Below are 27,227 nucleotides of genomic sequence, written 5' to 3'. Positions count from 1 at the left end.
CTTTTTTCCTCCCCTTCTCCGCGAGCCTTCGCGGGCAAAGGTTCGACCCTCGCGCGCGAACAGAATAGCAATCGACGCGCTATTAGTTGAACGCGGCTGCATAATCGACGAGCACCGTTTAGCTTCAAATTACCGTACGTGATTGGAAAATACAAATGCTTTTTCTCTCTCGCCACCGTCGAACGGTACCTTCAAGAAAGTCGACTTTCTATAGCTCGAAAAAACGCCGGTTTTTCGACGTTCCATTAGAAACAACGCGTCCATTTTCCTCTCCATTTATAAACGTTCCTTTGTAACTTGATATTAATATCGTTCAACTAGAACATTTGTTTTTAAATTCTGGTCTTGGTGATTTCATAGAATTTCTTTACGGGTCAAAATTGACCCATCCTTGGCGGATCGTTAAATCGTAAGAACTTTCTTTTTGAGCATTTAGAACCTCATTGGAATTTATTTAATTTGTTTCTCATGAATTCAAGTGTTTTTACTAATATAAAACCCGTTTAATTTGACTACAGTTATACCGTTTTTATAGTTAACGCGGTCTGTCGTTTACTGGTTTATTACGGACGCTTTCATTAAAACGGTTTTCCTCGCGCTAGTACAGTTTCGATGGAAGAAAGTTTCCGTTCTGCGAAATCCTCGTCAGAATTTTACGCCATCGAGAAACACATTTTGCAACCTCTGCGTTATTTTATATTATTGCAAACCTGTTTGCGATGCTGTAATAAATATTTTTTCGCCTCGGTTTTACCGCGTGTTTAGGAAGCGACTCAGGACATTAACGAGTCCTCTTTATCGTTTTATAATTACTGAATGGCATGCTCGTATACGGGAATTTAATTGGGTAATTGCTAGAAGGAACATTTCTACTGTAATTTCTGTCGAATCTTTGGATCTGGCACTACGCAATAATAAAACTGGAGCATAACTAAATAATTATTATACAGAGTGTTCCCTGGGAAAAAATTTTAATGGGAGATTCTAAAGGCAAAATAAGACGAGAATCAAGAATATCAATTTGTTGATTGAGACTTCGTTACAAAGTTATTAAAAAATTAAAATTAAAAAATTTCAAATCATTCTGAAAAAATTATTTTTAACTAAGTGGGTTGATTACAATCATTTTTTGTCATTACATATACCCACGAATTCCTACGCACTTTCGAGAAAAAAATTCTTTACCGAAACTCCTATGTCTGACCCTGACATTCCGATTCCCCTGAAATTTTAAAAAGTTTCAAATCATTCTGGAAAAATTATTTTCGGTTGCGGGGGTCTATTACAATAATTTTTGGTGAATAGACCTACCCCCGAAATCCTATCCACTTTCTAGAAAAAAATTCAGTACAGGCGGAACTTTAAACGTTAATAACTTTTTAACGAAATCTCCATCAACAAATTAGTATTCTTGATTTTCGTCTTATTTTGGCCTCTAAAATCTAGAATTTCCTATTCAGTGAAATAAATGCGTAAGAATTCCCATAACAAAAAGAGGTGATCGTCGTTTTATTACGAGCATAAAAATATAAAACATGTGAAACGCGTTGCACGGCGCAGATTGACTGAAAGTTTTATCTGAAGATAACTGTGCATCGATGGAAAGGAGAATGGTTCGTTAAAAACTCGCTAATCCCCGTGAAAACGGACAACCGTGGCTTAAGAATATACGATGCTTCATTGTGGGAGCATTATTACCGTATTTCAACTTCGACAGTTTCGCAATTACAACGTTCCCTGTCGACAATTTTACGATTTCCATCTGTCTCGTTCGCGTTGGAACGCGCAACGAGGTGCAACGAGCATCCAAGACGGCCGAAATTAAAAAGTTTTATGGTAATTGAGCGTACGACTCGTGTTAACCATTCTTTTATTAATGTACATCGACGTTCCCGACCGATCGGCAGATTTAATTTCGTCCGCGATAATCTGGTTCGTTTTCATTCTACTTTATTCGTACGCGTATACAAATATGCATTCGCGGCCATTAGCCGCGTGCAATATGCAGTTTAATCTCGTCTCTGTCCAAGGATAAAAATTATAACCGTGCAGGTTACGGGCGTCGAATATTTATCGGTATAGTTATTATCTCAATTTTACCGTTTTGTAAATTTAAATTCCGCCGTGATAATGTACCCTCGTTTCGCCCGTGGGTTATGCACCTCGCCCAACGCGTACGAAAGCGTACGATCACGAAGACTAATGAGCCACACACGTAAATAATTGCACACAATGAAGTACAGGTTTTTCTACAAAAGGCAAGAACGTCGTCCGTGCCTTTTTTGGTTGTTATTGTCCGAATACCTTTGGCGATTTTACCGTGGTCATTATCGAGTTAAGTAGCATGTTTCTCCGGGGATTTTTTAATCGTAAACTATTTACGCGTCTACAAAAATAATAACAGAAACGCAGAAATGTCCAAGGAAATACTTCCAGTAACTTTCTTATTTAATTTGCATTAATTCAATAGTATGTCGTTTCCCCTTATTTCTTCCCATTATTATCTCCTCCTCCCACCCATTCACTTTTCTCCAAGTACTTAAACCGTGTTTAACCATTAATCAGTGCCTTTGATGAACGTTTGAAAATGTCGCTAACCGCGTTTCAAAATTCAAACGAAACTGTTACTCAACCCGTTATTCGAAGTTCACCGGTGCGTACACGCTGACCATCATCAACATTCTTTAATTGCTGCATTATATTCGTTTTATCGGGCCCAGGATCTTGATCCGCGAGCAAAATTGTTTATTAAGTTTGAAGATAACGCGCTAGACTAATGAAGATCTTTACGCTTGTGCGAAAGAAATGCTTGCGGTAATTGGCTTTCCCCTTGTTCTACTTTTATGTGCCCGTGAACGCATGCATTTTCGAGTTAGACGTGAAACTGCACACATTAAGAGCTTGTTAATCACGCAACACATGCAACCACCGTTACTGTTGCCTGCTTTTTCGAATATTAAGGACGCGAAGGTATCGTTTTCCTGAATTTCTTTTCTTTTTTATATATATAGTAAGAACAACATCCTTTGTGGGTAAAAAAAATTCTGAAAATTGCGTTGCACTATAAAAATCGAGCGATCGAATGATTTATGTGCAATTTACAAGATGGACGGTAACACGAAGGAAATTAGAATCCCTCTTACGACATTCGTTATTATTTTCCCATTATTGGAATTATTGCGGAAGTTCATAATCATACTCCGATTTTTTTTAGCTTTTTTTCTTTTAATTTCAATACATTGTACGTATTTTCTATAACTATTTATACGATGTATTTCGATGTATCTGTTCGCGATTATCGTGATACGATATTACGGAATCATAATAACTCGTGGTTCAGTAATCATAGTCGATGGAAACTTCAACGTCTCTCGTATTGTTAGCTTTTTTCTTATCTCGACAGCCCGTGTACGCAGTTATTAAAGCGTAATAATTAATTTCGTCTCTCATTACGCTGTTTAGACAAACGTAATAACAGACGCGCGTGGATAATTATACGTGTCCGTATCAATTAATTCATAATTGGAAAATGGCTCGATAGACGCTAATTGGAAGTTTACCGTAATTGCGCGAAACGTCGATAGTCCAAGTTTAAAAGTGTCGATTACGAAATTTTCGCGAGTCGCAAAAATCTGAGAAACTGCGAAGCACGTGCTAGTACGAGCATTAAAAAAACGCGAACTTGGCGCGAACCGTTAAAGCCAAAAGTTTCTGGCGCCCGTGGCAAATATTTAGCTAAATTATTAACTAGAAAGTAACGCGAGCGATCTGGCAATAGGACTGATGCAACCTGACGCGTATATAAATATGGATCGTGGACGCGCGTGAAGCAACACCAGGCGTATTATTTCACGAAGATATGAAATATCTCCAACGGTATTTACTCGATCGCGAAGATTTAATGTGTTCGATAATTAGCTTTTTCTGGGTACTTGAATTTTCTGCGAGTACCAGCGTTCAAAGGATACACGCACGCACGCACACGCACGCGATTCGATTCGTGTCTCTGGTACGTAGGCAGTTGTGCAGCAACCGAGTTTCTTCGGTACGCGGCTTTACCGTTAGGCCGCTTGATACTCTTGTCCGCGAGTCGCCTACATACGGGCCAGCCTTTACGCACGTTTAATGGACGGGTTTTCAAAGCTTTTTGTTCGTCCTTTTCTTTTTTATCGGGCTGCTCACGCTCCACCGATAGGGTAGCGTGCAACCTGAGTAACGTGTAACGATGTTACACCTTTTCGATCAAACTGAAAGCCCTTCGAAACAATTCCCATTTATCGCAACATTAATCTTTAGACGATTTTTGGAAAGCATCGATTTTCATCTCTGAAACGCTAGAGTATTTTTCTTCTCTATGTGAGATAACTCTTGGAATTTTCAAATTAATCTTTGTTGTTTAGTTTATTTTTGAGGCATGGTTTTTACACGTGTAATAGAGTTGGATCTTTTACAGAGTATACGAAATATGCAATGTGCAAGTTTTTGGTTTGATAAAAAGACATCCTAACTAAAATCTTGTAATTGTAAAAGTAATTTTATTTTTGATTTGCGAATGCTTAAAAGTGTGTGGATTTCTGGTAGAACACATTGGTGAAACATATCTTGAAAATAAAGTGGATCAATTTATTTTATAAATAGATAATGTTGCTGGTTCTTGGTTAGAAAGTGTCTTTGAGTGGTTTCTTCTAATTGCAAATTGATCTCTGTACTATCCGATACATAAATTGAGTTTTTAAAAGAACATACAAGGTATAAGTAATAAAACTTATACATTAAATAAACCATATATGTTCAGACTATATTTATTACAGTATTTTTCTTTATGGATAGAAATCTCTTATTGAGATGAATTACGACTTTTCTCGTGGTCGTAATAATGCCTTGAAATTTCCACTATATCTCAGATATCTTGTTCCGTAAACCATATGATCGTAAAGTTCAAATATCTTCGAGATCCAGTATATACCACACCCGTCGTATCCAATTTCACAGAAGCCAACTATTTTTATTTTCCACAAACTCGTATCTGCTTATCGAAATAACCGACTGCCACCTTAAAACAAGGTTAAAGATGTTTGATTATTAATCTTCTTATTAGCTATAGATCCGTATCTATCCAGATGCCTAGATATAAAGCGTTAGTTATGAATACGTCGGTCGAATCGTATCGGTGTAATTTCTCAAACGTGTTGCTCGTAGCACAAATATGACTACCATAGGAAAATAAGAAAACGCGCCATTTTGATACAACCAGGAAGTACAATTTCGATGCTTCGTTTCGCCCAAACTACTTTTAAATATTGTTCCCTAACATTGTTGCAAAGGATCATGCGATTTCATTAGCGTTCCAGAATAGTTCGGTCTCTTCCTCTTAATGAATACAAATGGCTTCAATTTAATCGCAAATTTAATCGACCAGCTTGGAATACCAGATAAGTCCCTAATACTTTCGTTAACGGTGGAATTCCAACTAAAACAAAATCCACGATACATTGTACGGACAGAGAAAGAAATAACGGGGTGGAAAGGGGGGGATGAGGCAAAAGACGTTGCACAGAGGGAGAACACGAGTTTCATTTGAATAGAATAGGTCGATAGTGATTTACGATACTCGAGGCTCGTCCGCTCGTGACTGTTTTCCACTTCTTCTTAATCTTTTTTTCCTCGACGATACGCCACTCGCCGCGACCTCTGTTTTTAATGACGTTACAGAAAATACATTTCTCGAAATAATTAGACGATCTACTCGTACGACTTCGACACTCCCTAAGGTTATTCCATCCTTAAAGACCTCCAGCACGCGTGCAAACTTCACTGGCCAAAGCAGCGATTCTTAACCACTTCTGGGCAATTTAGCGAAGCTCGTGGGCCATGTTCCTCGAAATAATATTCTAAAATATTAGTTAAATTGGTGTTGAAAATCCTGACTCGTTCAGTTTCATTTGTAGCAAGTTTTTGGTTTCAAGATCAAACTTAACTTTGGCTAAGCAAGGATCAAAATGTATCGATGAAGTTCGATGATACCTTTGCATGTTTTTACAATATAAACGGATAATAAATATAATTTTCTTTGAATATTTTTCCAATTTACCTTGTTCAAAGAATATTCATTACTTTATACAAAATTGAGTCCTCGAATTTACGCGTGAAAATGATCATTTTCGGTGGAGATGCTGTGACGTAATTGAGAAAAATGGCGTATTTTGACTGGAATTCGTTCAGTTGGATTCTTGGATTCTAATTCAGCGTCGACGCGCGTTGCTTTCGCGCCTTCCGTCCGCGGTAAGATTTAATGCATCCTGAAAGAGTTCGCACCTGTAGCGGCGCAACTTCGTCTCATATTTATCAAAGTTGAGTTAAACGCTGGGTTACGCGCTAGCGTCAGTGCCCGTCGGATAAAAAATAAAAGGAAAAAAAAAGGAGAGAGGAAAAAAAAGACACAGCGCGTCGAGAGTTATAGTATCGCGTTTTAATTCCGCGCGTTCGCGTACGGCGTCGTAGCAGAATTTACGACGCCACGATCTCCCTCTCACCTTTTCGTTCATGAATACAAGTTTGTAAGTTATGATGCCGCAATAGAGAGCGATGCAGCCTGCGCGCGCTCGCGTACGGCTATCAGAAGCGAGAAAAGGGCGCACCACTACGACGCCGCGGCGTGCACCGTCTGCTCTGGATGCGCAAACGGGTTCCGAGAATCAAGGGCCACCATTACCGCGGCGTCATCCGCTGATATCTCAATAAGAATCCCCCGATTCGAATCTGCCTTAATCCGTTGAATTCCGTACGGGAATACGCCTGATCTATAAACCGCGACCGCACGGACGACACGTTTCGTGCCACGTTCCACTAACTCGCTGTAAATTTTCCCTTTTGATTTCCCCACAGACTTTACGAACGTTCGTTTCTTCGACCACCGCTTCGCGGATACGATCCTCCGTGTCTTTTCCCGCGTCCCTGCACAATGCATTCCGTAACAAATATCGTCACTCGCGAAGGTATTCGTGAAAGGTGAATAGAAACGAGGTATTTTTAGTGAAACTTTGGAAGCGTTCGTGGGTCCCTTTTGACCCAGATAATACCTATTTTAGTATTCATCCTTTTCCCCTATTTTTTAAAAATGTTTCTGGTATTCATTATGCACTCTCTGACTGTTTATATTTTATTGGTATTTTAAAAGCAAGAGTGTAACGAAATATGTATTCTTTTAATAAAAGTCAAAAATATTTAGAACAAAATTGGGGTCACAGTGTCTTCTAATATGTGGATAAAACAAATATTCTACATTTTTATAAATTGGAAATCTAAATATATGAGATATGCGATAAATAAACGATAAGGTTTTACTATAGAAAATGAGTCAAAAAAATTTTTAATATTTCGTAGAATTCTCTGAGAATTATTTAAGTCTGATGGATCGAAAATTGAAAATTTTGCAGTGTTCCACGGGATTTTATATCGGAAGATCAAGGGGTGGCTAGATATTTAGTGTAAATTTTCAGTGTGATTTTCCTATAGACTTTACGAACGTTCGTTGCCCCGTAGCGACCACTTGGCGGATCTCGATCGTCCTTTTCCGTGGCCGTGTGTGCTTTTGTCAGCCGCGTATTTGCTCGAATGCTGATTCGTCTGCGCGGAGAACACGTTTCGAAACCGGGACGAAGAAACACTCTCGATTTCTATTGTATTGTAATGACACCTTCGCGACGCCATCGTACTATTGTATTATCGAAGACGTCCGGGGATATTACTTTTGCGCCACTGAAATTTCATTTTGGGGGTCGATTCATCCATGAAAAATATGTGATTATTGAAACTTCGTGCTTACTTCGAAAAAGAATTATAATTACATTCTTACACATCTCTTACCCATTTACTTGTTTAGAAATACGAATATTATTCAAGAAATAATTTCATCCGATCGATATTAACCTCCTCAAGATAATGACTCATATATACATATACGAATATGTTTATCTTTCAAGTTACTTTAAATATTATCAAACGAAAATATCTACTAAAATACATGAAATCTACGAAATAAATGATGTAAATTATATCGAGTATTTTCATAACAAGATTTCTCAAAAAGAAAGCATCGTATAGAAAGGTATCCAGATTTCCAATGTATTTTCGAAACGTGTAATTGCGTTTTGTTTCGTATTTGACGAAATTCCCGGCGATTTGTGGGCGATTCAATCACGGTTTCATCCGTGTAGAGCGTATTCGAGTCTCCCTGTGGCATCGTCGGGAGAGAAAAGAGGGATGAACTCTGATTGCAGGTACACGGTTACATATGGATAGTTATACCCCACGTTGTGCATGCAGAAAGAGAGAGTACTGCGCATATCCTATCTGCTCTGGATACACAGGAGGCGGGTTCTTAGAACAGGAGGCCATTACCGGTGCCCGGCCACATACTGATATCTCAATACAAACCCTTAGTTTGAATCCATTATAATGCCGGGGTACGCGAGCACAATCGTCGCGTCGTGTACTCGTCCACGTATGCGCCTATACAGTATTATCCTGCGAGGATGCCATCCATACCACGTTCCAGGAACGCCTCCTGGAACCCTTTCTCTTTCCTAGCCACGAATTCTCGCATTTACCTTTCCGTTTGTTTCGCGTATGACTTACTGTGTTGCGTCGCGATTGTGGTAGTCCGAGTTTAGATAGCGGAGACATTAGTAATTGAAATTCCTCCGTTGAAATATACCCCACAGTTTTCACGTTATTTTATACTATTTTTCGCTGCAACAAAATCTCGAAATATCAGCGTCCCTTTAACGTTTCACATTTTTCAATTTACCTTTATTTTACCTATAATTTATAATCGTATTTTCGAAACAACGATTATAATTTTATCAAAAGCTCCATTTTGTCGATTAATTTTAGATAGCAGAAGCATTAATTATTGAAATTCCTCGGTTCAATATACCCCCACAGTTTTCATGTTATTTTCTACTATTTTTCGCTGCAACAAAATTTCGAAATATCAGCGTCCCTTTATCCCATATTATATCAAATTATTTTCATTTTACCTGGAATTTAAAATCGAATTTTAAAAACTGCATACTCAAAACAATATTTAAAACTATGTACAGTTCCATTCATGAGTATCATACACATGAATTAATAATTTTACCAAGAGTTATTTAATAATCTGAAATTTTCTCTTTTCGAATCAATCCAGTTCAATTAGATTTATCTAATCGATCGTGGCAATGTGTCGATTAATTTTTCCAACCTATTACCGTTATCAGCGATACGAAGAGGTCGATGGATTCCACGTCGTAAGTGGTACGCATGATTTAACTAATAAGCGTACATGAATTTTTGTACAGAAAAAGTAAAAGACGACGTTTACCGGTTGAATAATGTGCTCGAGTTTCACACCAATAATTGCACTCTCCTTTTTGTTGCAACTACGAGCTAGTATATGTATCTGTGCCATGGAACGGTATCAAAGTGTGAATTATCAAGACAATTTGTGAATGAAAAAGCAGATATCGAGTTGCTAGTTTTGTTTCTTATAATACCACGGAATCTTTATATATACTTCGGGTGCACGTTTCTCTTTTTAAACTGTTACTTTGTACAGGGAACGGGAACCGAGAATATACCAAAGATATATTCTTAGATATATCATATTTCGGGAACACCTACTCCGGCGACCTTTTTCTTCGGATATTTATCTGAATTTCCGAATCATTTATCTTACTCGCCTTTCTCTTGCTACTTTGTGACTTTCAATTTATGAACACTGCTGGATAAGAGCTACTAGTGTCGCTTTTAAATGGCCGTTCGGTGTATTGCGGGTTTCGAAAATGTTGCTTGGAATCATTTGTCTGTTCTCGGTTGTCGTAGTTTTCAAATTGATGCGATTAAACGCGATGCGGAGGGTCCGAACGAAGTTTGTATCGAGATATTGAGTGAGTCGAGTCGAGTAATTGAGAGAAATAAAAGGAAAGAGGTTTGGTGTACGAATGTGACGAGGTAGAAGTCGGAGGTAATGAGACCCGAGAAGGAACAGACTGTGTATTTTCAAAGCAGACTCGCTCATTGTAATCAAATTGCATTGTTCTTCACGACTACGTCTATCAATTCTAAAAACGTCGAATTAGTAGTAGTCTCGAATATATATTTTCTGAAAAATAATTAACTGTTATATGTAAAGTCTCGACAGAAAACAATTATCGTATAAGTTCTGATTTTCTTCAGTTCAATAGTATTTACAGCGATAAAAATTCTCGTGCAAATTAAAAATAAGAGTTATCAATGCGTGCAGAATGTTGTGCTTTGACCTTTTCTTGAAGATTCTCCTCAGATTGAAGTATTTATTATTGAAATTTATTTATAAAAATGAAATACGAAAAACGCGACGTTTCGGGGGAGATAAAAATAAGCCAGAAACGAACTGGGTAAATATTATGAAAGCAGATTTACATAAGGAGTCTCACGATAATTACACGAATATTAATCTATTTGATTTCGAGTTAAAATATTGAATAAGTCGCTGAAATATTTCGTCGAATAAATAAATGTTTTCGAGTAACATTAAAAATAAAAATCAAGTGGATTTAGACGTAGAGAACGAACTGGCCGGACAATAAGTTCTGCACTTAACCATCTGTTATAAAGTCGTTCGTTCGAGAATTATCTGCCTACTCGACTAAAATATGGCAGTGCACCGTCATACATAAATCACATATACCGCACAGCATCTGATGAAACTCCTTCCAATAGTTCGTGCAATCTGTTACTCAAGAAATTGACGTAAAATTGATCTATTAATCTCCGTTTAAAGAAAAGGAGGATGTGTTTCTTGTAGAATTTAATATTTTATACCGATGAAAATCAGTTTATTTTAATAACGAGATGAAAGGTGCTTGGACAAGGTATGTCTGGTAGTTCTAATCTTATTTTTAAAATATTGCATTCGTATTAAAAAATATCGAACAGTTGCAAGACAAATGTGACTGTGTTCTCTAAAAATTCAAGATTCACAAATTCTCTTGAAGCTCCAAACGTTCAGAAATTGATTTTATAGACTAAAAAAGAAAGTTCCATAATTTGTGACGAAGAATCGTCGAAGTAGAAAAATGGCTGTAACTCGGGAATGATTTGAAGAGGGGGTTAGGTCTGTTTTCTTTAAAAATCCAAGATCCACAAATTCTTTTGAAACTCCAAACGTTCAGAAATTGATTCTATCGACTAGAAAAGAGTCCCATAATTTGTGGCGAAGAATCGTCGAAGTAGAAAAGTGGTCGTAACTGGGGAATAATTTGAAGGGGGGCACGCGTTCCTAAGGAACTTTTTCATCATTTTCCGCGTTCGATGGAGCGTCGAAGTGGCACCCACATGGCGGGATACACCGTGTATAGTTTTCCAAAGAGGTATGCGATAAGTCAGCATGACGGTGCACCGGACACCCTTGCCTTTTCGAACCGATCGCGTCTGTAAAAAGCCTATCAGCTCGCAGAATAAGGTCGTGGCTGTCACGCTCACGGGCTCAGCGCGAGAATTCTCAGACAAACCGCGAATAATACGTTTCGAGCTTATACGCGTACGCCCTTACGAGGCGAATTATCGTCGCGGCCAGGTATCGTAAACATGAGAACGTTATGTCTTTAACAGCCTCGCAGGAAACATCGATCGGTGCCCTCGATTGCATCGTTGTCGGTGTAACGATAGTCTGGTCGCGGAGACATTCGCCTCCGCAATGTCGATGCAATCGTAGAGCGTGGCTCTTGTTCTCCTCTAAGTACCGTGCTGTTCGGAACCAGAGCGTTCTTGCGATAGTATTCCGCGCGATTTTACGATATAAAATACGACGGTGAACGTCCCTTTGAAGCGTACCAATGATTTCGCAAAACTCCTCCGCAGCGAAAAATATCGAACATCAACGGGGACGATAGTCCTCGAACGCTCTAGTCTATTTTATTAATAGAAAATATACTCGAAATCGCGCTCTTGGATATCAGAATCTCATAGTCTTCGTCTTTCGTTAATATACTGGTGTTAATAGTTGATTCATAAAATTGTTAGAAACTTTATTGTAGAAACAACAAATGTTTAACGCAACTATCAATTTTATTACCATGTTACCTCATTGGGAAATTTGATTATAAATATTTAGTCGCGATTGTAGTTATAATTATTTTTTTTTAGATGTGTATGATCGAATACAATTTGCCCGGCGCGTCTATCCATTATTCGCTATTTCTACTTGTGCTACCATCCAAGTAGTATACTACTTACACCCGATCAATTTTCAAAATCGACTCTCTCGAAAACAAACACCCATACGGAATAATTTTATTTTATATTTTCAAATTATATTTTCAACTATAATCTCTTCCATAAAATTAATATTTCGCGTTACTTCGAACAAGCAAATTATTCAAGTTCCTTCCCTTTTCATAATAAATGAAAATGATTTCTACTCCTATGCAATGTGACATTAACAAAATTATATTTATTTACGCGCGAAACACTTTTCAAACAGACTGAGTACGACGCCATCTGCAAAGTAGAAGTCGAGTTGCTAAGGCGCGAGATTTGAATCGAAGAGAACCATTTCAAATATTCGCTGACGATAATTGCCCGTTCTTGAATTTACTATTAGTATCTTTGAATAACTCGATACAAAAAAAGTTGCTAATTCGTCATTCCGGGATTTTTCCACGCAACGTCACCGTATATCTGGCGAGCATGAGTTCACGCTATGACACTGTATCTCGTGAATCGTATACGGCACACTGTGCGTTATATTTAAAGCAGCACGCACCACCACTCGCGATATAGTAAATAGTATAGTCCGCCCACCGACGGTTCGTGTAGCGCGGGTGTGACGACAGTCGGCGAAACGTGGGACGAAGAGAAGAAAACTGTGCGACTCCCACGCGTGTTGGCAGTTTCCTGAGCGCTAGGCGTTTTCGAGAGCGCAACGAATGCTCCTTTTCCCCGCGAATCGCTCTTTTCCCTCCCCCTACCCTCTGTTCGGCATCTTTATCGACATTGGGCGATTGCAAATAAGGCGAACAAGTCATAAATCTGGGAGGGGGGGAAGTCTTTCTGTGAATCGTATCTAAATGGTGGATCAAGTTGACGATGGCCAACCAGCGCAATGTTGTTTTACAAGAACTCCCGGGGCGTAACTCTCACTTTTTAACAAGCTTCCGCGCTCATAGTGCTTGAAATACCAAAGCCAATGGTCATGGTTTTGGGTGCATATTTTAGACACTGGACAAAGTGTGGTTTTTTATCAAAATGATTTTTTGCTTCGTTTATTTTGGTCCAATAAATAGAGTACTAGTAATTGAAGCTTCACGCCAATGTTTTGAGCTGTAATACGTTGGAAAAGAGATAACTCAGTGACAAGCTAAGAGAGTTCTGTGTATCAAATTTTTATTCGCTTTCTCGTGAAAACATCTCGAATTTCCCCTTGCTTTCACTCGTGGCCAAACAAGAGGACTTTACGTGTCGTTAAAAACAGTAAAATGATCCACGGTATTCCGGTGCTCGTTTCATTAACATAATCCTGCGGTCAACATCCAGTCCGAATTAGGGCTGGGACCATTTGAATAATTTAATATTCAAATGATGCATAGATATTCGAATGCTACGAATATACTTCGAATATTATTATTCAAATCCTATTATTTGACTATTATTTCCCTAAATAAGTATTCATATATTTGGGTAATTTGAATAACGCGGCTATTTAAACATTATACATTCTCATACTGGACCACGATGGCGATTCAAATCAACAATTGTTAGATGACCAATAATCTGCATATATACAAATACAGAAATTGTCACATAATTAAATAGACTACATCCCCATTTTTCCCCGAATCTCTACAATCATTAACATTGATATTTTAAGAACATCAAACATTATCAAACATTCTCCGAACCTCCAAATTTCATTTTTCTTTTATCAAATCAGTAATTTTGTCCCCGTGAAATACAAGAACCAACATTTTATGCAAACAGCAAACAAGTGAAAGCAGAAATGTTTGAGTTAGAGCGGAGTACACTTCGATTAATAACGTTTGCCCGCGTTTACGACCCCATAATTTACGCCTGGTGGAATTTTATTGGACGCTGCGAATCGAAACGCGCGAAATCGGTTCGAATCGATTGTCCCACTCGTCCCTCAATCCTCGCCTATTCGATCGAAAGCTCTTCCGAGACGTAGGTGCGCTACCCAAAGGGTAAGAAAGCGATACAGGGATAAAGGGAGGGAGTAGAAGAGAGACTAAAGGCGATCGCGCATCGAAATGCTCGAGGCGTGGAGCGGGTCGACATGGAAGGCGCACTTGGATGTTAGCGGAAATAAATTATTGCCGCGTTTTCAATTTTTAACCCGTCCCGGCCGTTCTTTTTTTCACGACGTTTGCTCCCTCGACCCGGCCAATCTACGCTCAATCTTCCCGCATTCACCGATCCTCTCCGTATGCGAGCTACGGAGCCACGGTGTTCCGCTGAATTAAACATAAGTCAGCGAGTATAAAATATGCCGCGAACGTTACCGGCAGATATAAAACGCGACTCGGTAGGTGTACGTGCCACGTGCATCAGGGGGGGAATGCGCGCAGAGCTTCTTTTTTTCTTCCCCCTTCCATCGGAGGGAAAACTTTACGTCCCGCCGAAAACTCTGAATCCGTCGTCGAACCGTAGACGTCGGTCGATACGCGTTGCAACGCGCGTTTGCCTTAAAATATTTCAACCAGGGAGAAAAGCAACGTTTTTACTAAAAATATATATTTATTGCATCGCGAGAAAGGCGATTCATCGCCGTTCAACAGCGACAAACATGCTTAAACACCTGTTCCATAGGTCCTGAAAAAGAATCGTAATAATTGTATGGCAAAGGGAGTTATTCATCGTCATTCTATATCATCCAACATGATCAAACACCAGTCCTGTGGGTTCTGAAAAAGAATAACTTTATTATAACGCGAGTGAAGGAGTTATACATCATTCAACATGCTCAAACACTCTTGGGTCTTGGAAAAGAATCGTAATAAGTTTATTGTAGTGCAAACTGGGGGAGGTATTCGTCGCCATTCAATGTCATCCAACATGGTCAAACACTTGCCCCATGGACCCTGAAAAATAATTATAACTTTATTGTATCGCAGATAAGGGAGTTACTCATCATCATACAACATTAAACACATTCCAACACCATCCCCATACAAAATTTTAAAGTTGAATATTTTTATTTGAAATCTGAAAAGGTCCTGAAAAAAATCGTGATAACTTTATTGTATCGCAAACCGGGGGAGTTATTCGTCGTCATTCAACATCTTCCAACATACTCAAACATCCGATCCATGAAAAATAATTATAACTTTATTGTATCACAAACAAGAGCGTTACTCATCATCATACACTATCAAACACATTCCAACACCATCCCCATACAAAAATTTAAAATTGAATATTTTTATTTGAAACGTTTGAGAATTATTCGAAGCAATCGCTCGTCGTAGGTCAATAAGTATTGCAAAAATGATCGATCGTTAATTCTAACGTCGACTAATTTGCACTGGTGGAATCTCATCTCTTTTCTAAAGCGATCAAAGAGCAAACACGGAGTTTCCCGTTACGGTCTAATAATAAGAATCGCCGGGTACGCGTGTCATAGTTGCTCCGTCATTCTCCACCTATCGACGCGTTTATGGTCGCGTAAATTTATCGTCGACCGCGATCGACCGAATTTCTCGCGGCGCGTAACAGCGCCGTTAGACGCCGCGCGAATTTTTAAATGGTCGTTGCGGGATTCGGAAATATCGTCGATCGATTGGCTCGGTCCCGGGGTCGATCGGCGGGAACCTAAATGTAAAACCTAATTACGTATGTTCGCTCGATGACCGAACGGCCGTTTCGTCTGCATGCACGACGTGCGTTCAGCGTCGTTCCGCATGCAAAAACCGCACTCGTATTCATTCAACGACAACGTTTCGCGATCGGGATACGCGCACTTGTTTGTTTCATTTGCTGTACCGTTGCTCTGTTGGGTATCCTCAATTAAACGCGCGACTTAGAACGACTTGGATCGTTTATTAGAGACCTTCCTAAAAGATTAATTCACTCTCTTTTCCATTCGAGATATTTAATTCCATACGAGGTTATTAGCAATTTATTATTCAATTATCTTTACATATACAGTGTTACGTGGATGTAAAATACTGTGCCGTACAACTAGCAGAAACTAGGTATAATTAATGAAATTTTATCACACTTATGGCTGAATTGCAAAGGGATGATGCATAGGTAAATGTCTATTATACGAAGAGGAAAAAATCCTCGTTGACAAATTTATGGATCATGTTCAAGCTAATGTTTTACACGAAGTCTGTTGACCTGGTAAACAGAAACTGGAGAGTTTAATGTGTTCCAAAAATACTCCATCTAACTTGATTTTTCCTTTTTGTTTCAGGTAAGAGACGAAACTTTAACGTAGTCGAATCCACAGTTAATTGCCAAAGAAATTTTTCATCACAGGTATTTATCACAGTTATTTATTATCAACAGCATGACTCTGAAGTCGCATACCCATTATCCACATCGTTGAAACCTGATTTAATCTTGTAGTTTCAGAGCAATAATATGGCCCAATCAGTGCAAGAAAATTATTTAATTAACCGCAGTAGAAAATTTGTGTCCAATGAAATCTACCTTTTAATGGTCATTTTTCCAGATTTCAAAATGAAACTTTAGAGATATATTTTTAGGTAAACTTTCAGAGAACGAGAGTCAAGTTTTTGGATTTTTTTAAATTCTGTACCCTGGTTGTCTCCTTAAGAATTCGTCGCGGATTGTCGCCGTTACATGGTCGCTTATTAACAGATAAATTATGTCATAACGGTCTGATCGATGTCCTTTGTGCGAATGGTAATACGCGGGGACCTTTGTGCGCTCCCTGCACGAGTTACGCGACGTTTACGGTGTGCGGTTATGGTAATTAGACGCGAGAATTGTAGCGACGACGTGACAGGTAACTCACCAGGCAATTATAGCCGAACAGTTCGGTGTCTTGCGTTGCTATTTCGTCTACGTGTCATCTATCTACCGTTCTCTTTTTACCCTTTCATTTTCCAATAACTAGAAAGTCACAGGAGAAAGATATTTTCTTCCTATCAGGCTTAATATCAAGGTTTACCTCTTCAAACGTACAAGCAATTTTTCTCTAGTATGAAAAATAAAACTATATAAACGGTAACCATCGAATACGATTTTTATTCTATAAATTTCAGTTTAAAAAAATATTATTTTTATTATACACTCGAATATATATGCTTATCGTTTAAACGTTAAGAAAGGAGTACAGACTCTATCTATCTCATCGCTTAATTACAATCAATTATTTTCACTGACGTAATACTACGTTTATGGGAGCGTTAAAACGACGATATCGTAAGATAATTTTAAATTCTTGGTGATGTTGCTGGTCACGGCAATGGGGAAAAAAGCTACACGATAAACACGATTCTTAAGCGTTTAAACGACACATTAATATTTTAGATAGAGTATGTTTAAAGCAAAACGCGCGGAATATAGTACTGTAATGGGGTCGTTAAAATCAGCGATTTATTCACAGTGTTGTCGTTATTATTATTGTGCGGTGAAATTTTTCTCACTCCGTCAAGCTTAAAGATTATCGAGTGATTTTTCCACGAATAACTAACGATCACTTTGTGCCCACGCTGCTTTGACGTTGCTCGGTTAAAATTATTAAATTCGTAACGCGACGGAATTAATGCTATACGCGTTGTTTATGTAATGCGCGGAGATGGTCGCGGTGCTCGTTTTGTTTTTTATACAATATTTTCACTACCTTTATTCGCCCGACACACAATAACTCAGACACCTTATTAAATACCCCGCGATACTCGATTTAACTTGTTCATATTACGTTCGACTATCGTGGAAGCTTCTTTCTATTAAAATATTAAGTTCTAACGCGAAAATGTTCCTTAATAGAACGTAAGTCTATCGAAGTTTACATCGTCCTTGGAAGAAATTTTTAATTTAAAAATTGAAAGTCTCTTCTTATACTTGAATGAATGATAAATGTTTAATGGACCATCAAAAACTCCGGCTAGATAAAAATTTCTACCAACGAATAAAAGAAAAATTTCAATTACAGAATGAAATATTTCGTCGCGAACAAATAAAAATTTAACTGCTCGATCGAATAAACGTCGCGAATAAATAGCTGTACGTTGGTATTTATTGGTTATCTAGTATTCGAATAGAATTTTTTACGCGTCCTCGGCACAATACACACGATTCTCAAGAGGGTCGTTACTTGTACAAGATTTTCAATACCTTCATTCGCGTAGCGCAACGTAATTCAATCGCCTTATTAAGCGTCCCGTGACATTCGATTAAACTCACCCGCCGTTTCCATATAAGAGACTACTATTCAATCATATTTTTCCCTCAAATTATCTCCCTCGTTCTCGCCGTGTATTTTATTAAGTATACGCAAAAGTGTTTTGTCTTTTTTTTTCGTAATGAGACAGGCAGATTCGGTCTTAAATTAAAGTTCATTCTTTTGCTCGAAAATTCTCAAACAACAAATATGCTAAATAATTCTTCTGGTTCGTAAAGCAAGTAACGTTAAATTATGGTTTTATGTCTTGCTCCACGAACCAAAAGAATCATCCATATTACTCGAGAATTATTTAGCGAAAGAAATAATTCCCCATCATTAATAACAAGCTCATATTTAATACCTTGCTTTTGCTCTATGAATCAGAATTATTATTTAAGTTTATTACATCAAATGAGCAGCTTTCTCGTGAAAATAGAACTGATATCTTTCGCAAATAAATAAGTCAATTAAACTATAATAAATCCAAGTACACATATTAAATATTGAAATTAAAAATTAAAGGGAATTAGAATAGAAAACTGAATATGCATTATTGTCCTAGATTTCGTTTAATAAATTAATATTACGTTGATATATTATTTCATACGTGTTAAATAAAATTTTTCACTGTTTTCTTTGAGGAAATTTTGCTACGTTTTCGTCGTCTGTTAATTTTTAATCGCTTCTTACGATTCTTACAAATCTGTTCGAGACGAGACTAAATATTTTGCATACGTCTCAACAGATTGTTGGTGCTTGTCGGGTCACGGACATTTTTAACGCGCAACGTAGCAAAAAATAACGTAATTCACGCGGCTTATTAAGTACTGCACGCTACTTGCCTGCGGCCACGTGTCCATGCTAGTACACCCACCCAAATCTACTTGCCTACATTCGACGCTCACGAGCACGCATCGAGTAAGCATTTCGTCCTTGTTTAATAACCGTGATATACCGTCTCCAATTAACCCTTTCATTCCCACTGCAGCCACGCGAACAAAGACATTTAATAAACTATTGCCATCGTCTAGAGTTTCAAATCTGTAACCGCGTTTGAAGCTCCTTTACTCGTCGAGTGAAAATAACAATTTGAATCGATTTTTTTAGTCGTTTGTTACACCACAGAAAAAAGTCGAGGAGACTCAAATCGATTGTACATATCTATTTTCTCACTTTTAGTTGAATACATTTGATTTCACTTACAATTAGTGAAATACAATTATAAATTTTCCCAATTCTTAGCTTTCGTGTTCACTGCTAAATAATGAAATCTGTTTTTAATATGGTAATAATGCGAAAGGTGTTATTAGATAAATTTTTAGAGTTATACGAGAATAATATAAATTTGGCGAATTGTAGGATCCCAGTGGATGGTTTCACGTGAATTTTTAGTGATTTGTAAATGAAAAGGTTGAGAGATATTCCACGTCGAGAGAGTCGAGAGTGACTTGACAAATACGCGTTGGATCCCGTTTCTGTCTGCTCGAACATTGGAAGGAATCAATCGCGCACAATGCACGTTAATGAATACACTGTTTGTAACGCGAGAGCGACGCCGTTTCGCGCGACTCGTCGGAGTTTGCGCGCGATTCTTAATTAAATCCATTTACAGGACGCGCTAACTGAAAGTCCACCTCGATATCAGCGAGCGTCGGCTGCAGTTCATTTGTCATCGGCCGAGCAACGTGAAGCGTAATTTAAGCGACTCGTTAGCTGCGATTCCCGGTTATTCGTTTCTGGCGGACCGCAAATCTCGCTGTTCCGAATTAATCCCGCTGCATTCCGTGACGATTTATTTCGCCGTAAATGATCTTCCTTTGCGCGTATACGGTAAAGCGTACAAAATATACTGATCTCTCACGATTAAACCGCGAAAGTTTGCGCAAATTTCGTGTGCCCAATGGCGGCCACCGTCTTCCATTGATCAACGATATCTATTATTTCTTTGTTCGTTGACGTACGAGGGATCCAATTATTCGGAAATTCATTCTTCTTGCTACTTTGAACGAGCATTAACTCTTAGAGTGGCTATTCGAGCCTATAATTATCTGATTTGAAACTCACGATCGAGTTATCTAACCCTGGCTGCTTCATCGTCAGATAATTTATTTTTTGAGGTTGCAAGTAAAGATATTTTCTTTTGGGTCTTTTTATTCTGGTCTGAGTCTATATTTAGATCCAGAGACTAACACCAATAAGATTGAATTAATCGATCGTCGAAATTTTAATATTTCTATAATTGGAAATCTCAAATTATTCTATGGTGTTTAATCACTTTTTGAGTTTTTCTAAATTTGTCACTGGATGTTAGGTGACCAACCTCCTATTTTATCAATGTACTGTTAGTTAAATTGATTTTAAACAAATAACAGTACATTATATTTCCTTTTTTATAAGAATTCTTCGATATTTCGCTGAAAGAATTCAGTCACCCGACTGGGTCAACGTTTCCCAATTGCTTTCCAGCGAAATGGTTTTGCAAACTCCTTGAATGAGTAATAGTCCGATGAAGACATGTTCGGGGAATAAGGAAAGTGAATCATTCATTCTCACCCGAATTCATTAATTTTTGCCAGCGTCGAATTCGCCACGTGTGGCCCACGCGTTATCTTGATGGAGAAAAACACGTTTTCTGTCAAATTAGGTCGGTTCTTTTTCGATGCTGGCTGCAATGCTGATCCTGAAATACGATATCGATCGATCGAGCAGTAGTTCAGAATTAATTATTCCACGTTCGAGCAATCTGAAAACACGGTAGCGGACAACTGATGAATTTGGATGGCAAAGAAATAATTATTTAAGACATTTTACGTATTATGTTACGAAAATAAGCGATAAAACACAAATCAACATGAGTTTCAATATCGAAAGATATAATTAAAATATTTCTTAGTCGTTGTGGAATAAAAGGAACGAATGTTAAACATTTGTTAAATCAATAACTATAGAAACATTATGCAAAAAGCAGACATGATTTGATCGAATTATTATTTATTATTTATTACACTCAGAAAAATGAAGAAAAATATTCTAACGAATTAACGAATAAATGACTATAAAAGAAATGTTGCAAGTATAAATGTTATTCAGTTCCAATAACAAAAAATATAGACCCACATTTGAATCATCAAAATTAATTTCTCAATGTTTAATTTATCGAGGAGGTTTCCGAAAGTGAATTATTTATTATATATTGAATCATTAGGGGTCTATAATAAATTAATCACGAAAACGGGTTATTATCGACCTTTGTTGCAAAACGTTTTATTCATCGTAGGTTCGTTCGATGCATTGAAAAATCTGATATTGTAGAATGAAGTCGTTCGTCATACCTTTCAAGTAAAGATTAGAATAAACAGAGAACAATTTCCTGCGGCTGCAGCTCGTAAAGCTTATTAAGGGATTGGGTAACGTGTATTTTCTTGCGGTGTACACGCGCAATTGCTCGATGCCGCGATTTATCGTGCCGCTCTGAAAACTGGCGCGAATCCAGCCAGCACGATCGACATATCGCTCAAAACGGTGTTATGAAGTGAAATAAGTACCCTCGGGTGATTGCACCATCAACAATTTATTTTCGCTGCAATAATTATGGAAAAGTACGAAGCACCATCGCTGGAAACCATTTTACAATTATTCGGTTATCCTTGTTTCGCAAAGTCAGCGATAGCAAATCTAAATTTTCATTTAATTTAAACGTTAATACCATGCATGGTGTTAGACAAAATCTAAATGTAGTTTGATATTTAAACAAAAAAAAGAAGAAATAATTTTATTGAATTTTTACTTTTTCTTATTTTTTATTTTCAAGGTTGTTTTATCATTGTTTTATACTGATAAAATCGTCTGTCACGGTCGTCTCTAACATTGAAATAAATTTCTAGTAATCTAGTTCTACCGACAACAACAAACTCACAACTTGTAACATCGTGTAAATCTAGTCACATTTGTCTTCATTTGCCACTAATGCTTATATATGAAGTTTATAGCTGTGAAAGGCGCTATAAATTCCTAAAGCAACATTTTCGTCGCATGATAAATTACCCTGAAACCAGTCTGCTAGATTATATACTATAACGTTCGATTCTCTTGTCATTGCTGGTAGTTTAACTCTTTGCACTCCAGAGACCTGTATTTTCCAGGGATTTATCGCTACAGGCGTTTTGTCCATTAAACCACGTTACTTTATAATTATGCTCGATAAAAATTTAATGCTTGCAAAAAAGCTGTACCATCTGACAAATCGCCAAGATTTTCTCGTGGTCGTGTAATTTGGAAATTTTTTTAAAATCTCAAAATGGACTATTAACGAGTAACCTAATTATTATAATTATAATTCTACATACAACAGTATTAAGGTCAATAAAATCGAAATACTTTACGAGATGTGCCACGAAATATGTTTTATATCAAAAAATTACTTGATTCTCTTTATACTCGAATTTTCGTAGAATTTATTGAAAATGAAGAAGTTTTGTAGATCCAAAGTCGAAGAAGTTATCCAAGGCATGGAACTTCGTGTGCCAAATCATTTTTCTCGATAGAGTTCCGTTATGTATCGCAATCAGGACGCTTTGGTACTCCGCCTTGATGGAGGGTTCCATGAATGACATAGAATATTCGTAGCCATTTTCTCGATCGATGGCGTAGAAGTTAAAATTAGGATTAATCGCACAATTATACCTGCTGCAAAATTCGAACGTGTCACGAAAAATGTTCAGAAACGAGTGATACAATACAGTGCGTTCGGCCACCCTTGGGAATAACTTTAATAGGAGATTCTAGAGACCAAAATAAGACGAAAATCAAAAATATCAATTTCTTGACTGAGGCTTCGTTAGTAAGTTAGTAAGTTATTAAAAAATTAAATTAAAAAATTTCAAATCATTCTGATAAAATTATTTTCGGTTGCGGGGGTCAATTACAATCATTTTTGGTCATTACACATATCCCCGAAATCCTACTCAGTTTCGAGAAAAAAATTCCTCACCGAAAATACCATTTCTGGCCAGAAATGTCTGCCCGAATTTTCATGCGAATCTTTAAAACGTCATAACTTCTGAACGGATTGGCCGATTTTAATGTTTAAAAAAGCAAACTACGCGTATTTTGATGGAGAATATGTACAAATCGCAAAAATATTCGAAAAGTTGGTCCTCGACCCCGCAAAATGAGAAGAACCCCATAAAAATGGTCCAATTTTCAAACAGCTATAACTCCTACAATAGTGAATATATTTTAATGAAACTTTTTTCTGCAGTAGAGCTTATGGGTACCTACAAAAAAGTATTAGACAACTTTTCTGTAGGGCGCCAAACAAAATTACTAAAAATGAAAAAGTAATTTTTAAGAAAAATCGACAGGGGGTAGGTGCCTAAATTTTTCGACGAAAAAAAAAAATTTCAAATCGTTCTAAAAAAAATATTTCTGGCTGCAGGGGTCAATTACAATCATTTTTGGTTATTAGACATACCCCCGAAATCCTACCTACTTCCGAGTTAATAACTTTTTAACGAAGCCTCCATCAACAAATTGATATTCTTGATTTTCGTCCTATTTTGACGTCTAGAATCTCCCATTAAAATTTTTCCCAGGGATGGCAAAACACCCTCTATATCATCTCAACGAGATTAGAAGATAGCACAAAATCCAAAACAATATAAATAAAGTAATAGACTCACGTGTAAATATTAATAACACAATTGCCTTCCTCAAAGAAATCAAAATCTACACTAAACTGTAAGAAAAAAAGAAAAAGCAAGCTTGTACTCACACACAACACATTGTATTCCCAGTGTGCAACGCGATTGAAAAATGCTAGAAAAATAAGAATGTAAATGTAAACTTTAATAAAAAAAAAAATATATTTGTTATAATTACAATTACGATAATTTTATATGTTTCACTGTCACAACTATCGAAACAACGAACCGTTGAAAGTCAAAGTATGAATTATCGAACGCTATCTGGCAAACGGATCGCATTAGGAATATTATAAAACCTCACGAAACAATTTATGCAACGATCTGCCGGCAAAACACGACGACACGACGGCTTAATAATCGTTTATCACGAATTTTTACGAGGTCCGCGATAATTAACGTCCCTCGATCGTCGCGATTAGCTTTATCACGCGGCAAAAGCAATTTACACGCTCGCGGAAAAGCTGTTAATTATTCAGATTAGCTTCTCCTAGGCTAGGTCGAACGTGAAGTTTTTCAATGGAGGAGCGTGCACGGTACACGGGACGAAATAAATTATTCAAGTATGTAGTTCGACATTTACCTGCTTAGCAAATCCTATTAAACCTTTTTCTCGGCGATACGTGAAGCTTCGACTGGCTTTTGTTGTCTGGAAATGGAACAGTTGCGCAAAGAGAAAGGCGCCGTACGATGCCTCCTTGAATAAAGGAAAAGAAACTCTGTCTAATCTTTATACTGGTTCTGTCAGCCACTTAACTGCCTTTACAATTATTTTAACAGTACGCCACTTTTCGATTATAAGTTTAAACGGTCGCGTCTCCGACGATAATTACATTTTCAGTGGAAATTCATTTGCGTCGCGGTTCGCAAGAAAACGTAATTTACACTTAAAGGTCAATCTACAAATAGTCACAGCAGGATAATTAATTTTTTTGCTTTCGTTGAAATACGTGTAATTATTTTCAAATTTTTTGAAGCACGTTATGAATCAGAGAATTGTTGGAGAATTTATCGACTTACCAAATGTTTTGCAAATTGACACGCAGGATCAAGATAGACGAATATATATTTGCATATATTAAAATAGCAAAGAGGCAGATAAATTGAATATTTCTAATCAAAGTGACGTGCCACTTTTATAATTTTTGTAAATTATTGCGTCATAAAGAAATCAAGAATTCTCAATTGCCAGCCTGTTCGGCTTGAAATTGTTAAAAGATGTGTCATTGCGTGTAAATATAAAATTTAAGGAAAAAAAAATTTGCGGTATTATCGTGTTAAATACTGCAAGACTGATACGAATTAAATAGAGTATAAAATATTTCAGGCTATAGAATTTAGACAGGAATCGAAGATTCGTCGAACCGTGAAAGAATCGTCCATTAGAAGTAAATAATAGGATAGATGCAACGATGTTATCTCACGCGAACGAACAATCTGATCGAATTACCATCAGAATGCGGCATTGAGACATCAGGACTTGGGGCTTGCATACCCGTTGTACGAAATAAAAAGAAATTCCCCGGAGTAAATAGGAACTCTCCCTCCCCGCCCCTTTACTTTCTCCCTTTCAAGATTTCAATCGAAGTATTGCACAAGCCCAAACGCTGGGAATTGTAATTCACGGTTCATCGCGTGAGGATGCTCGAAATAGTAGAATGACTCGGATCGAAGACCTAACGGGACGCAGAGACAACACTCGAGGCGGAAGAACAAATTCTAGGATCGAAAGAAAATGATTACAAACGTAAAAAAAAAAATAAAAAAGAGGGGTGACATGGAAATCAGGGCTAAAAATAAAAATTCTGGTTGAAAACTCTTGGGAAGACTGCAATTATTCTTACTTTCTCAAATGTATTGTTCCTTGATTACAAAATGGTGGTTCTTCGGTTTCTTTTTCAACGACCCTAGGTCAAAATTGAGAAAAAAGATAAATAAAATACACTAATAAAAGACAGAAGGCATATAAGGAAATGAATGAAGCTGATATTACGATATGTTATTTACGGTAAAAAAAAAATAAAATAAAAATTGAAATAGGCCCAAAAAAAAAATAGTGAAATACAGAAAGACAAATGGAGATACGCCAGTAGGGAAGACGAAGACAGCGACGAAGAGACTAAGAGGGGGTGGAGGGGACAGAAAGAAGAAAACGTGGCGTCGTGGAGGGGGGAACAAGAGAAGGGGGGAGAAAAAATAAGACAGAGAGACGCGTGCGGAGAGGAATAGAGAAAGGACATTGGTGATTGTCCTTCTCCCGCGTGGAGAACGGCACTTCCAAGGTCGGCCGCTCCGGGTTTTCCAAATCGCGGTCCCACATGACGAGCGACTTCCTAACTCTGTCTTCCTTCAGCCGATCATGGCAACGAGACGGCGAGAGAGAGAGAGAGATGGCGTCGTTCGGGTGGGAGGGTGCAAAAATAGTGAGGATTGCGTCGACGTAACTCGCGGAGCGGCGAAGAGAAAAAAGCGCGCGCGAGCGAGCGTTGTGCGATGTACAGGGTGAGTCAGAAAGAGTGACTTGGCTCACCTGTGATTGCGATTTATGCGTGCACATTTTGTCCGTGGAAATATTGACGCGCAACCATCCGCGGGAACGGGCCGTCGAGCAATGAAAACGTTCGTTCAGGCGGATTAATGGGAACATAAAATTTAAATACCTCGACAGCCTGTAACGCAACGTGGATTTCAATATCGATCGTGGATAGCCACGTGAGAATACGCGTGCAAATAAAATCGTTACTTTGTAATCGTATGATTTTTAGGCAATTTCTATTTGAACTCTTTTTAGAATTTTAAAGAAAACTTAATAATCTGTTTCCACAGCTAATCGTACCAGAACTACGAATGAGATAAATATTGAAATTAGTAAACTGAACAACAGGGTATAAGTCAGTCTAAGCTATTTTATTAACTCGCATGTTTAAATACAGCTAAAAGATTAACGTGGTCCTCGAATTTTTTTAATACGATTTTAAAAATCGATTTATCATACGCGAATTATAGCGTTACAACGTAGGAACAGTTTCTTTTCATCGTAAACGGTTCGATCGTTGTTTTGCCATCCTCTTTAGCGCGGGGTTATATACTGACAAATAACGACCGAAACGTTTATGACAAAATTA

The 27,227-nt window shown here is 37.7% G+C and overlaps 1 protein-coding gene across 2 annotated transcripts in view; it reads left to right on the top strand.

Moving 5' to 3' along the window:
• The window catches only part of Ets98b (DNA-binding protein Ets98B), an 85,378-nt gene that overhangs the window by 18,030 nt on the left and 40,121 nt on the right, over nt 1-27,227 (top strand). The window contains exon 2 of one of the 2 annotated variants that reach the window (XM_076763941.1): nt 16,460-16,524. The exons of the other annotated variant lie outside the window; for it this stretch is intronic. The gene's annotated coding sequence lies outside the window, so the exon portion shown is untranslated. The remainder of the gene's footprint in view (nt 1-16,459; nt 16,525-27,227) is intronic. 2 annotated transcript variants of the gene reach the window in all.

The sequence above is a fragment of the Colletes latitarsis genome, chromosome 4, assembly GCF_051014445.1.
Source record: "Colletes latitarsis isolate SP2378_abdomen chromosome 4, iyColLati1, whole genome shotgun sequence".
In the NCBI taxonomy this organism is placed as follows: Eukaryota; Metazoa; Arthropoda; class Insecta; order Hymenoptera; family Colletidae; genus Colletes; species Colletes latitarsis.
Note: the sequence above shows the minus strand (reverse complement) of the source record. Positions and strands in the feature narration are given on the sequence as shown.